The sequence below is a fragment of the Symphalangus syndactylus genome, chromosome 9, assembly GCF_028878055.3.
Source record: "Symphalangus syndactylus isolate Jambi chromosome 9, NHGRI_mSymSyn1-v2.1_pri, whole genome shotgun sequence".
Lineage (NCBI taxonomy): Eukaryota > Metazoa > Chordata > Mammalia > Primates > Hylobatidae > Symphalangus > Symphalangus syndactylus.
In genome coordinates, this window is record NC_072431.2 from 18,333,196 (window position 1) to 18,348,594 (window position 15,399).

The 15,399-nt window shown below is 40.1% G+C and overlaps 1 long non-coding RNA gene across 1 annotated transcript; it reads left to right on the forward strand.

Annotated features, from left to right (window-relative positions):
* The first annotated feature begins 5,791 nt into the window (after positions 1-5,791).
* On the forward strand, positions 5,792-10,045 carry LOC129489206 (uncharacterized). Its single transcript, XR_008659929.1, has 3 exons — positions 5,792-5,872; positions 9,518-9,566; positions 9,874-10,045. It is a non-coding gene; the product is annotated as an uncharacterized lncRNA (long non-coding RNA).
* The last annotated feature ends 5,354 nt before the right edge of the window (positions 10,046-15,399 follow it).

Below are 15,399 nucleotides of genomic sequence, written 5' to 3' on the forward strand. Positions count from 1 at the left end.
ACAATTTGATTGTTAAAATGAATAATGACAGAGATAGGTCATCACATTAAATAAAAAATAAATGCACGAGTCCATAGTGATACTTAGAAGAAAACAGGGAGGCAGAGATGGGGAGAAAAGAGAAGAAGAAGGAGGAAGTAAGGGAAAAATAAAAGAAAGCTCCACTTTACAGAAGAATACCAACTGTTATGGACTGAATTACATCCCCACCAATATTTGTAGGTTAAAGCTTTAACCCTCAATGTGACTGTATTTGGAAAGAGCCTCTTTAGGGAGGTGATTAAGGTTAAACGAGGCCCTAAGGGTTGGGCCCTAATTCAACAGAACTGGTATACTTATAAGAAGAAGAACACACCTAAGAGCTCTCTTATGCTTGCTCGCTCGCGCTCTCTCTCTCTCTCTCTCCCTGTCTCTCCCTCTCTCTCCCTCTCTCCCTCTCTCTGTCTCTCCCTCTCTCTGTCTCTCCCTCTCTCTGTCTCTCCCTCTCTCCCTCTTTCCCCCCATGCATATACACAGAGAAGAGATCCTGTGAGGACAAAGTGAGAAGGTGGCATCTACAAGCCAGGCAGAGAGGCCGCGCCAGAAACCAACCCTGGCAGCACATTGATCTAGACTTTTTAGCCTCCAGAACTATGAGAAAATAAATTTCCATTTACGCCACCCAGATTGTGGTGTTTCGTTTGGCAGCCCAAGCAGACTAATACACCAACTAAAAAATATCGAGGAAATGATAGAGTTAGAAAATCACCATTTTTCAACCACCAGTGTAAAAATGATCAGTGGATACCAAAACCACTGGGTCAAAGATTATGGTTTTCAAATATCACCAGATAGGTTAACTTTACAATAGGGAAATTAGGCATGACATCACCATCCTAACCAAGCCATCAAACTTAGCATCACCAGTAGTAGGACAGCCTGGTGTGTGCCTCCTGGTGGGTCCAATAAGAAATACACATCACCTATCCAAATTCTTGCAAAGAATGTTTAACCTGAGCCTAACTGTGAGAAAACTATTAGACAAATCCCCAAAAAGGAGACATTTTTGCAAGGCAGCTGACCTAGATCATTAAAACAGAGTCAATATCATCAATGAAAGAAGTCGTAGGCCTCTTCTAGACTAAAAGTTTCTAAACATTACAACCACAGAATTAACCAACTTTCATAGGATCTCGGGTCAACCAAAGCACCTAAATAGATATATTGGGTATAACTGGGGAAATTTTTAGTGGGCTGTATGTTAGATGACAAAACTGAATTCACATTCATTGTCTTCGGTATGAACAGTGTAATGGGTCTATAGAAAATTGTCTTTACGCTTAGTGCAAACCGAAGTATTACTGGGTGAAGTATCACAATGTCTGCAACTTCAAGTGGTTCAATAATAACAGAAAAGGATACGTATATACGTATATAAATAAATGGGGACCATGCACGGTGGCTCACATCTATAATCCCAGCACTTTGGGAGGCTGAGGCAGGTGGATCGTTTGAGCTCAAGAGTTCAAGATCAGCCTGGACAACATGGTAAAAGCCAGTCTCTACTAAAAATACAAAAATTAGCTGGGCGTGGTGGTGCACATCTGTGGTCCCAACTACTCAGGAGGCTGAGGTGGTAGGATTGCTTAAGCCCAGGGGGGCGCAGGTTGCAACGAGCCAAGATCGCGCTACTGCACTCCAGCCTGGGTGACAGAGTGAGACCCTGTCTCTAAATAAGTAAGTAAATAAATAGGGAGCAAAATAAAGCAGAGGCAGTGAAATGTTAATAATTGATGGATGCAGTTGTAAAGGGTATATAATGTTCAATGTATTATTCTTTCAACTTTTCTGTGATTTAAACTTTTTTTTAATTTGCAGTTTAAAAAAATAATTAAGAAATATAACTATACTAAAGTGCTCAAAACATTTTATGGACTATAGCTCACTCTAGCTATTATTGACCATGCATCTACTGAGACTAAATGTTATAACCTGATGGTTAGCAAGCATAGATGTTGGTTCCCAACAGACCTGGGTTCAAAACTTGTCTCTCAGACTTTATAGGTTTAGTTTTTCTGCAGTGAAATGGGAATAATACCTAACTGATAAGCAGTTGAGAAGATTAAATGGGGCATATAAAATCTCAGGAGGCAATTATTATTACTGATGGTAGGAGGATAGGGATTGGAGGCTACACACTCTGCAAAGCAGTCTCCACTAAAACTATGACATCACTTACTAACAATGAGTGACTGCATTATATTATTAATGACCATTTTTGTGGCAAGAGTCTTTTCATCCAAATCAAAAGTTCCTTGAAGGCAAGAACCACGTCTTTCCTGATGTGTATATCTCCCAAAGAACCTTGTACAATGTTACACATGATAATCTTTCATCTGTACGTTATGCTTGATCAGCACTTCTCAACTATGGCTGAACATTAGAATTGCCTGGGGAGGCTTTTAAAAAGTCTGATCCCTGAACCCCATCTCCAGATCATTTTTATTTTGTTGGTCTGAGGTAGGAGTTGGGCCTCAAGTTTTGTGTTTTTTTTTAATTCCCAGGGAGATTGTAAAAGGTTTATATTTTGTTTCTCCTTAGGGCAATGGCACAAGCCATTACTGCCAACTTTCCACCCACCTTGGAGTAACCTGAAGTGTCAGATTAGGTAAATTTGTGTTTTAACATGTCAGCCTTCTCCCATGAGCTGCTAACTTCAGACCATTTGTAAGACCACCATCATGTAGGCTGTTAACATAAAATATGACAGATTTGTGCTTTACTTTATCAAAATGTATATTTATACCTAATGCTGCTCTTTCTTCAGTTGATGAGAACTATAAAAGGCCTTTTCCTAAACCCCAAGTTTGGGTAAGTTTTCACAATAGAACAAGCATCCAAACAGCAGAAACATGACTGTAACATTGCATTAGTTGATAATGTGGACTTTCACAATTCAGAAATTAATTTCATTTGTGTCCCAGAGAAACCAAAACAGAGGGCAGAACACCAGAAGGATAAAAGAAATGGAGATCTGTGGAGGCAGAGGTCAGAATCAGTGAGCATAATAAGAAATGAGAACAAGAGTGTTTTATCACCTCCATCTAGCCAGCTGCCAATGTTGGCAAACAAATTCCTAATATGAATGTACCCAGGCACTGGTCTGAAAGCTGAGCATGCCCTTCCCTGCATCTTCCACATGAAGGCTGCTGTGACCATGAATCTTAGCTACAACATGGTGGTCTGACATATCCATGTACATTTTCCCTGCCCTTGGCTGTACACTTACCAACCTTGAACTACTGGGAAAGCATCATGTGTCATTAATATAGTAAAGAGAAAGGGCACTCATAGGGCATAATAAGATATAATTATAGGCCTGGCATGGTGGCTCATGCCTGTAATCCCTGCACTTTGGGAGGCCAAAGCAGGCAGATCACCTGAGGTCAGAAGATCAAGCCCACCCTGGCTAACACGGTGAAACCTCGTCTCTACTAAAAATACAAAAAATTAGCCAGGCGTGGTGGCACATGCCTGTAATCCCAGCTACTCAGGAGGCCGAGGCACAAGAATCGCTTGAACCAGGGAGGCGGAGGTTGCAGTGAGCTGAGATCACGCCACTGCATTCCAGCCTGGGCGACAGAGCAAGACTCCGTTTCAAAAAAAAAAAAGATATAATTATAAATAAGACTTTATTTCTTTAAAGGAACCAGGGCTAAACCATTTCTAAGAACTCTCTATCCAATTCCTTACTTAATAACCAAGTAACCATGGCCAGGTTACTTAGCTTTTCAAAGCTGAAGTTTCCCCATCTGTCAAACACAGATAGTAAAGCGCCTACTTCACAGGGTTGTTATGAGGATTACAGAATGCATGTCAAATGTTTAGTATGGTTTCTCACACATAGTATTATTAGCTAAATGGAAACTGTTATTATATCTCTAATATAGTAATAAATCCAAACCAGCAGTTTCTTGGGTGGAAAAATAAAACAAAGATATGAAAGCCCAAGTTAACTCCTATTTCCATTAATCTGTATAATAAAAAGCTTAGATTTAGATAAAATTTCAGCAGATAATAATCTGATTATTTATCCCAACTTTGCCTTGGCAGTATCTTCAAACGAAATTTAGATATTTAAAGTCATTGTCCTTAAAAGAGACCCTAAAAATTGAATTACTTATTGAATAGACAGTTTCAAATTTTATAAACAAATTCTCATTTCTTCTAATCCTAAGCCATGCCCTCCAAAAACATAACAAAGATGATGCTATAGTGTCTCCTAGTGGGCCCATTTTCACTCATTGCCAACACACGTGTGACTAACAGTAAAGCATTTGAGTAAATTTTTAACTAAAAAGAATAATTCAAATGAGATAAAACCATATTGGGCAAGACAACATGGAAGCACCATGCACTAACAGCTGGAAACTGGAGGTGAAAAAACATACATGGACTTGATTGGAGCAAAATGAGTGATAATTTAGTGATTAGCTAGTGTAGGGGAGGAAAAAACTTTTCCCTCTCAGGTTCACTATTTGGGGGCCTATGAATTAAACTGGCAAAAGACAGATTAACAGGAGGAAAGCATAAATAGTTATTGAGTTTAGGGGCCTATGAATTAAACTGGCAAAAGACAGATTAACAGGAGAAAAGCATAAGCAGTTATTGAGTTTAGGGGCCTATGAATTAAACTGGCAAAAGACAAATTAACAGGAGAAAAGCATAAGCAGTTATTGAGTTTGGGGGCCTATGAATTAAACTGGCAAAAGACAGATTAACAGGAGAAAAGACATAAATAGTTATTGAGTTCATATGTTATGTGTGAGGGGCTTCACAGAAAATAAGTAAAAACCCAAAGAAGCAGTTAGACAGGGGGCTTATATACCGTTTTAACAAAAGGCAATAAATTATAGAGAAGTGACTAGACAAAGGAAAGTGGGTTTGGGCTCCTAGGGGTGGTGTAATAAACTGTGGGAAGGTGACTAGGAAATATATGACGGATAAAGGTTGTTTAGAAAGGTTTGTTATGCACACTCTTCTCTGTGCCCTCTCTGGTCTTCCTGGAATGGGAGAGGGAAATGCTTTTACAAATAGCAATTTCTGTCACCTTTACAAAGAGAAATTTATGCCCTGCTTTTAGGCAGAAGCAGGGAGGGCAAAGAACTTTTCCTGGGTCTGCTGTTTCTTCAGTTGCCTTCAGCTTAAAGTAATCCTTATGCCAAAGCGGTATTTTTGGGGGTGGCATATTCTGGACCTCTTCACTAAAAAACAACTGAAGCCTCAAGTTGAAGAATTTCCAGGAGAAGATTCTTCTAAGTAATACAGTGTAGGTGGAAAAAATTATCTTGCCTACATATTTTGAAGTAGCCTAAAGGAGAAATATTAGAAGTGAACTAGATAAGATATGCCAAAAAAAGTTAAAGAGTTTTTATTGATACCAGAAAGGGCTGCTGCTTCGTTATTTTTATGGTTATTTCTTGATTATATGCTAAACAAGGGGTAGATTATTCATGAATTTTCCTGGAAAGCGGCAGGAATTTCCTGGAATTGAGGGTCCCTCCTCATTTTAGACCATATAGGGTAACTTCTGCGTGTTGCCATGGCATTTGTAAACCGGCATGGCACTGGTGGGAGTGTTGCTTAGCATGCTAATGCATTATAATTAGCATATAATGAGCAGCAAGGATGACCAGAGGTCAGTTTTGTCACCATGTGTTTTTGGCTCGTTTCTTTATCACATCCTGTTTTATCAGCAGGGTCTTTGTGACCTATATCTTGAGCCAGAATGCCTAACCACCTAGAATGCAAGCCAGCAGGTCTCCGCCTCATTCTACCCAGCCCCTATTAAAGATGGAGTCACTTCGGTTCAAACATCTCTGACAGTATGAAGGTAAGAGAAAGGGAACTGACAAGAAATTCTCAAAAAGGCAAAGCTAGATTGTCTCAAAGGTTTGTTTTTGGGGAAAAGCCACTTTTGATGTTGTTCTTGTTAGCTTTTACTAGAGCTTTAAACAGTTAGGGAAATATTTACTGGAAGTATCATAACAGATATGTATGCAGCATATAAATCTATTTTACATTTATTAAATTTAACATGCAGAACAAATCATAAATTTAAGGATTCTAGCCCCTTAATAAGAAACGACTTACAACTGCTATAATGAAACCATTCCCATAACAAGATGAAGTGTCACTTTTAAACCCAGGTGCTGGGTGGGCCACTGGCAGCCTTCTAAACCTCCGTAGGCTTCAATAACGCTATGGATACAACAGAAGAGCCAGGTTAAATGGACCCTGAAGTCCTCTCCCTCATGAAGTTGTTTCAATGTAAACGGATATGACTCTTGTTAAAATGTGTCTCTTCCTTTACCCTCAGCCACACTTTTTAAATTGTATCTCTTCCCCAAAAAAGTAGTTGCATTATGTATGATGGGATAAAAAACACATTTTCTTCCCTTTTCCTTTTATAAAAAGAACTGGATTACAGGTATTTTTAGGTTCCCCAAATCTCATAACACCAAAATTTTGAATATTTTAAAATATATTGCTATCTCAAGAAGCTGTAAAGTTTTTAAGCAAGTCCTAATAATTAAACTTGGTTTGGAATGAATTACTAGGTTGGTGCAAAAGTAATTGCAATTTTCGCCATTACTTTTGCACCAACTTAATATTAGTATAGTTATTTAAATGCCATTTGGCAAAATTGCAGAATGCTTTTCAAATTTCATATGCATCTGAGTATTAGCTCTCTGGATATTTGCACAGATCACATTGAGTATAAGGGACTAATATATCTCCCACAGAAATGTATACCTCAACAAGTAAGAGCGTGGGATTAATTCGAGTTAAGCATGCTATTACTGACTATGTTCATCGATCCCAAGCTGATTTCTTAAACTTTTCCAGTTATGCTTTTCCTTTATCTTTTTGCAAAATTTCATACTTACATTTTTTATCCTATATCTTAGAGTAAAAAAGTTTTGAAATTATGCTAATGTATTAAAGTTATAATCCTAAACATGCAAAAGTTCTGGCTCTCAAAGAACATTTTCTAGTCCCTAAGAGCTTGAAAGTAGCTCAGAGGACCAGCAGTAGGGGGAATGTTGCCCGTGATCACCTTTCACTTTAAGCATGCTTTTTGCAGTTCAATTTTGCCCTTTCTTTTCATTCTAGTTATTTGGGGCCTTTTCTAAGTACTGTCAAATAGGAAATTACCACAAAGACAAGTGGAAGGAAAAAACATTTTAAAAATAACTTCACACACCACCTGCAATTCTAGTAAATGCCTCACTCTCAGAGTGTGAGGGCATTTGGAGATTTCCCTCAAATCAGTTGTGCTGCCCCACCACAGGGATCGGTCGGTGTTCCCTTTTCAGCTCAGTAATCAAATAGCTTTGACTGGTCGGTGTCTGCTTTTGTCCACTTCTGACCTACATGTTCCTGTGAGGGACATCTTTGTCTCACTTTTCTTTGGTCACTGAGTTCATGTACCTCAATAGGCTAAGTCTTGCAGTCCATTAATGAGAATTCTCAGCTCAGCCCTAGGCCACCCAGAAACCCCGGTTGCAAGTTCTCGCTGAATGGCTTCACTGGTGGCCCATTCAAATGTGCTAATGTCAGAAAAAAAGGTTGAATGGGGTGCCAATGTACACCATTGCCGAAGCAAAGTGACTGCGGCTTCCAACAAAGCTTCCGCTGTGGCGATGTTAAGCAGAGTTATCAATGGTGCGGAGGCTGAGCAAGGACTAATGCTCCAATCGTGCCATCCACAGGTGGCACAGATGCAGCCACTTCAATATGAAATCACAGTGCAAAGTTCACTGGCAATTCAATCCTCCCTCCAGCTTCCAATCTCCAGATACATTGTGTAGATATGCCCCCTTCTCTTTCTGGTTCTGAGGCTCTTTCAGTAAGTTTGCAGAAGACATTTTGGGTGAGAGATGAAGTGAGTCGTTGTTCCAATTTTTCTTAGAGTTACACCTCCAGTTGAGAAGCTTTCTTAAAGCCGTTTATTTCCTCATGGATGTACAGAAGCAGATAAAGCATATTCTCAGGGCTTATCCCAGAAGCACTAAAAGGACATTTGAGCTCAGCAAAGGAATGTTTTGATTGTGCAAAACAGATGTCACATTATGGCCGCATATTGCTACTTCTTATAAGACAACATCTTGAATCACAACTAAATTATGAAGAGGTGATGACCAAACTAATTCTGTAGCCCCTCTTCCCCTAATCACGGCAAATGAAAGAAAAAAGATGATGGGCCAGCCCCCAAGTTTTCCTTCTAAATAGATATTTCTGGTAAGACACATAAAAGGAACTAAAAAGTTAGGATTTTTATAGTTATTTTAAAATTCACTTTAAGACCCCTGAGTTTCTGAATTATTCACAAATATACGTGATTCCCACACATTCACATGGAAGAATAGCCCAAAATTAAGAGTCCCACTATCATCCAAACTTGACATCAAGACGAACCAGTACTGAAGCCTCCCAGATTCCTAATCCTTAAATGCTGGTGAGAGTCTGCAGAGCAAGGTCATTTGCATGACAACCTCAGCCTTCTCAGAGGGCCCAAGATTTTGCTTGGCTACTCACTACAAGTCAAAATATACAGAAGTAATATATAAAATATACTACCTTAGTTCTTCAGCTCCTTGAAAACCATTTCTCCACTCCCAAATGAAAAATAGCATACAAAAAAGTATAGCATATCTTATCATGTCAGCTAACTTTTCAAAGTTATAATTTTATTGGAAGATAAAGTCCAAAGCATACAGTGTACACACACACACACACACACACACACACGAACTCAACCAACATGGATTATTATTATTATTATTATTATTATTATTTAGACAGAGCCTCACTCTGTCACCCAGGCTGGAGTGCAGTGGCACGATCTTGGCTCACTGCAACCTCCGCCTCCTGGGTTCAAGCGATCCTCCTGCTTCAGCCTCCCAAGTAGCTGGGACTACAGGCGCATGCCACCACGCCGGGCCAGTTTTTATATTTTTAGTAGAGACGGGGTTTCACCATGTTGGCCAGCATGGTTTTGAGCTCTTGACCTCGTGCTCTGCCCGCCTTGACCTCCCAAAGTTGGGATTACAGGTGTTAGCCACAGTGCCCAGCCATGATTTTTTAAATATTCCAGAATGATAACACTGGGGAACTCCCAACTAAAGAGTAGGCCCGAAGAACTTGTTTTGATCTCGTTTAAAGACGAGTGATTTTCATGGAGGGAATTCTCAGGGACCCACATCGCCTATCTGACCCTGCACAGGGGCCCTCCTGGTGCCTCACTGTATCTGTTCACCAAACCAGCAGCTGGTGCTGGGCAGCTCTCATACAGCAGCTTCCTTTTAACACTTCAGCTCCAAGGTGACTCCACACAATCCTCTCGCTCACATATGTTAAAGTCTTATGGGGAATCACATTCCAGGTCAGCAGTTCTAGGCCCAAGAGGGAAAGAGACAGGTGCCCCAAAGCCACTAACTAGCCCTGAGAATCTTTTTTTCTTTCTCTTTTGCAGGCATATAAAAGAAGGTTTCTCCCTCACTATTCCTCACCTTCTAATTCTAGTAAGTTTTTCCTACTATTTTCCTCAAGCTAGATTAATTATGAAGCAAGTAAAGAAGGTCTTATAAATTTTTCGTGATTTTTAATATAATGTCACATTCATTTTCCCTTAATTTTTCATAATGAAAATAAATTACTTTTATACTTAGAAAAAGTTATTTTTTAAATAATAAAGTTAATTAATCTTTGATCTTTCGTTCCTCAGAAATGGAATTTTGCCATCAATTCGCTAAGAAAATTAAATATTTTCATGTCATGTTAGTAAGAGAAATAACTGGCTAATTTTTATTTTGTATTTACTCTTACCAGTTTATTATGAAGGATACAACTCAGGAGCAGCTAAATGAAGAGATGCTGATGGCAAGGCACACTCTCTGCGTGCACCACCTTCCTAGAGCCTCACTGTGGTCACAGACCTAGATGCTTCCACCTGGCTAGTGGAAGCAGCTATTTATTTGGAAAGAAAATCCAAATTACACAATCAAGGGAAAAAAATTCTTTTTTCTCTCTCCATAATTTCCTTCTTTATTAATCATACTTCACTCAAAGCTATTTAAGATTTTATAAACTTAAATTTTATTTTATTTTATTTTATTTATTTTGAGTCAGGATTTGGCTTGTTGCCCAGGCTGGAGTGCAATGGTGCAATCTCAGCTCACTGCAACATCCACCTCCCAGGCTCAAGCGATTCTCCTGTCTCAGCCTCCTGAGTAGCTGGGACTACAGGCGCCTCCTTGCCTGGCTCATTTTTGTAGTTTTTTGTAAAGACAGGGTTTCGCCATGTTGCCCAGGCTGGTCTGGAACTCCTGAGCTCAAGGGATCCACCTGACACAACCTCCCAAAATGCTGGGATAATAGGCCTGACCCACAGCACCAGCCTAAACTTAAATTTTTTAAATCTATGGCTTCTTAGTGGGACCTGAAGGCTGCATGACCATCCTTCACATAAACAGCTCAATTTAGAAGCCGGAAGGATTAGTATGTATTCTAAAGTACAAAAATAGCATAGATCATTTAAGTGGGGTAGCATCTGAGGGTATTTAGGTCTTGGTCCAGGAAACTACAACCAAGGGATGCCCTGGCTTACCCATTTGGGTTACTCTGGCATATTTCTGTAGAGAAAGAGAAATATCTTTTCCTCACCCATTCTATGATCACGGCTGAGTCCCCCATAACAAAAGAAGAATTAACAAGAGAAAAGCATGCACATTACTTAATATCACTTTTGCATAACACGGGAGCCTTCATAAGGAAATGAAGACTGGAAGAAAGTGGTAAACCTTTATAATTTTTAAGTTTGACAAACAAGTCGAGAGTCACGAAGACATATGATTGGATAAAAAGTATGATCTAATTTCATAAATGGGGGTGGGGAGTATTTAGCAAGGCCTGTTTGTTCAGATTCTTCTCTGTGTCCCTGTCTCTTCAGAGGTAAGGATGTTCCTTTCCTCCTGGTAGAGGAAGGGCACTTCTCAAATGAGTGTCTTATGACCCACTTCGGAGGAAAATCAGAAAACCCTTCCAGATTTTCTTACCTGCTTCAGGGGAAGAATGCAGACAGGGGGAGAATGACTTCCTTGCTTCTGCAGTTTTCTCAAATGCCAAGGTGCAATATTTTGGAGTACCATGTCCTGAACCCCATCATTGCCAAATAGAGAATGTAATGGTCCCTTTTTACAAAATAAACATAACTGAAAACCGGATTGGGTTAGAACCTTGCCACCTGGCTTGCATTATTTCTTTTATCCTTATTTTTTATGCAGATAAGCTTAAGAAGTCAGACCTTAAATGGCATTTTTTTAAAGTTGCCTCTGGATTTTACTTTCTTCACTGGCTCTAAAGAACCTCCGCAATTGCCCAGAAAGAATGGGCCAATCCCCAGCTGTCCCTTTGTTTATAATTCCTTCCCTCCTCCCTGTGGTCTCCTTTCCTGCAGTCCCTCCCCCAATGGCCCAAACTTTGCTTTTGAAGGCATCCTTGACTTCAGAGAAGTTAGACCATGTCGCGAATGTCTCTTCTTTCTCTAAGGCAGGCTAATAGAGATAATGGGCCCTGTGGGAGAGAAGAAGCCAAAGAAAAAGAAGGGTTCCTTTGGATACTTAAGGGAATTATTGACAAGGCTCAGCCAACTCCAACTCACAAATTAAAAAAATAAAAAGCAGCTGAGGTCGTTCTGCTAGGTCTTTTATGCAATCAAGTGAAATAAAGTCTGCTGACTTTTGGGTGAGGGTTTCATAAGGGGGATTGGAGACGGAAGTAATTTAATATCTTAAATCTTGCATATGCCACATACTGAAGATTCTAAATGAACTTTTTGGCTAATTGAAACTATTAGTTGAGACTACGCCCAGAAAAAGTTACTAGCATTTTGTTCACTGGACAGATATTAAACAAAGAATGAATTTTACTTAAGCGAGGAAAAGTCAGTATCAATCATTTGATGAGGGTTAGAAAGCAAGCACTTAAATGCTATTGTAGGAAGAATCAGAAAGGATTTAGCAGAAATCCCTTGTTTCTCCCACCAGCCTATGTTTTTCCCTGAAGATAGACAAAGGACAAAGTTACTTTCCCAATTTCCCTAATTTCAGTAAAGAACTCTTTGCCGGATTCTTCTGGTGTTGTTTTCAAGCCCTTAAAGCTTGGCCTTTTCTGTGCATGGACTAGATTTTATGTGCAAGAACTCAAGGATGGGAATACATTCACCAATGCGTCTCCTTGGAGCAAAATCTGCCTCCATTAACTTTAAAGCTGAAACTCAACAACTCTTGTTCTTACTGGATCCTAACTGCAAAAGTTCACTCACACCTACCCCCTCCTTTCCAAAGAATGACTAAATTGGGAGGCTGGGACAGAAACATTCCAAATAAGAATCAATCATTACATTGGTTCCAATTCTTCCTCTACGGTTGCAAGGTGAGGAAGGTGTTGATGATACTGGTGAGGGCTGCATGACCGCCCTTCACATAAACAGCTCAATTTAGAAGGCAGAAGGATTAGTATATATCCCAAAGTACAAAAATAGCATTGATCATATTTGAGGCATTAATACAAATATACATAGTAAACATTCTCCTGTGTACTTTGTTACTGTTATTACAAACAGATATTGTTTTGGGTTTTTTTGTTTGTGTGTTTGAGACGGAGTCTTGCTCTGTCACCCAGGCTGGAGTGTAGTGGCATGATCTCAGCTCACTGCAACCTCCGCCTCCTGGGTTCAAGCCACTCTTCTGACTCAGCCTCCCGAGTAGCTGGGACTACAGGCGTGCACCACCACGCCCAGCTAATTTTTGTATTTTTAGTAGAGATGGGGTTTCACCACGTTGGCCAGGCTGCTCTCGATCCCTTGACCTCGTGATCCACCCTCCTCGGCCTCCCAAAGTGCTGAGATTACAAGCGTGAGCCACCGCGCCCAGCCACAAATATTGTTTTTATGAAAAAAAATCATATTTATTTTTTACCTGTCTTCCTTTTGACCCTAGTGCAGAATTAGTCTGGCATTGTGTGGACTCTACTCCTAGGAGGCAAATCCCTTCATTCAAAGAAAATCTTGCTCCAAGTATTCCACACTCAGTTACTAGATAAAGAGAACTAGCTGAGAAAGATGTATAGAAGGTATTTTAGGTCAACACAACAAATTCCATATATGCACATGGGTAGATCTACATCACAGAGCAGAAACATTCCACAGAAGATCTATTCCTTTATGGAATAACTTTTCTCCCTCCTGCCTACTAAGCTTCCAAACAAGCATCCAGCTTTCTTTTCTTCTCCAGCGAATGACATTTGCATTGTAGAATCACTTTTTAGCAAGACATACATGGAGTTTGAGTTTTAAAAGCAAGTGCCAATTGAAACAATTTATTGTACACAAATTTTAATTGTCTTTAAGGAAGGAATGTCAATTATGTCAAGATCCCTAGCAAACCTACCACCTAGTGACATGTTGCATATTTGGCTACACTTCCAGAGCTTGTCATAAGCGGCAGACGCCATCTTCCTGGACCGCTTTTGAAGTTGTAATGTTTTTGCACTTCAAAGAGGTACCAAGACAATAGTAGGAATGAAGAGAGTGGGTCCTATTCCCCAATTCAGAAAATGTCAGACATAGTTTATGAACCTACATGGCTTTCTATTTCATCGTCAAAATCTTCCTCACCAAAGGATTAAAACTAGCTAGAGCACAGTGGATTGTATTTATTAATATGGTCTATTGAAGACTTTGACATAAAATATTTAGCAATGAATTCTCTACACCAACTGGTTAGTGTGTACACCTTTTTAATGAAGGTGGCAAAAACAAATAGTAGGGCCCTTAACAAAATTATTTCACATCTGTCACCTTCTTTTCTCGTAGCATTCTTGAAAGACTCTACCATCATCAAATGACCCTTCTCTTCTCTTGAATTCCACTGGCAAGAGCTACGTAGCTCCTGGGTTAACTCTATGTAATAAATTAACAAATCTGAGTAAGATTTATGTATTTAAAAATCAACAGCTCTGACTTCGCTACTCAGTACAATTTTCTATATTGTAAGGCCTGATAAAGTTTTTAATCTTTTAACAACTTACAAAGTAAACAGTGACTGGCACCCAAACCTGAAAGAAAGCCAGCAGCAGGTCTAATGAAAATCATGCAGAGAGCCCATCAGACATTAAGTAAATACTCTGCTTCTGTTTTCTAGTCCCTTTTTGTTTGGTTACCATGGTGACCTCTTTTTGTGGGGGTAACTTGGAATGTATAAGGATTTGCTACAATTAGATGCTTGTGTACTATTGGCCAGTATGACACAGATAGTTTCTTTTCTTAAACTAAAAAGAAATAAAAGAGAAGAAAAGACACTGGTGAATGTGGACAAAGCCAACATATACTGTGGGAACCAAAGAAAAATTTTGTAAGCCTACTTATCTTTCAGAACTGTTTTCACAGTTGTTCTAAACAAAAATGTCCATCTCTCCCAGCCTGTGATTACTCTCCATATCCTCCAGCCTCTGATCTCTCTCCATATCCTCTAGCCTGTGATCACTCTCCATATCCTCCAGCCTGTGATCTCTCTCCATATCCACCAGCCTGTGATTACTCTCCATATCCACCAGCCTGTGATTACTCTCCATATCCACCAGCCTGTGATTACTCTCCATATCCCCCAGCCTGTGATTACTCTCCATATCCTCCAGCCTGTGATTACTCTCCATATCCCCCAGCCTGTGATTACTCTCCATATCCTCTAGCCTGTGATTACTCTCCATATCCCCCAGCCTGTGATTACTCTCCATATCCCCCAGCCTGTGATTACTCTCCATATCCACCAGCCTGTGATTACTCTCCATATCCACCAGCCTGTGATTACTCTCCATATCCCCCAGCCTGTGATCTCTCTCCATATCCTCCAGCCTGTGATTACTCTCCATATCCCCCAGCCTGTGATCACTCTCCATATCCCCCAGCCTGTGATCTCTCTCCATATCCTCTAGCCTGTGATCTCTCTCCATATCCCCCAGCCTGTGATCTCTCTCCATATCCCCCAACCTGTGATCTCTCTCCATATCCCCCAGCCTGTGATCTCTCTCCATATCCCCCAACCTGTGATCTCTCTCCATATCCTCCAGCCTGTGATCTCTCTCCATATCCCCCAGCCTGTGATCTCTCTCCATATCCTCCAGCCTGTGATTTCTCATGTTCTTGACCTTCCCAGCTACTCCTTAGCTGTAACACATATAGTGCACTTCATTTTACTTTCGTTATTCCATCATTGTTTTGTGGATATGTCTTATCCCTTCAGGAGATTGCAAAAGTCCTTCAGGGCAGCGACCACATCTTCTACTTTTGAGGCAGTG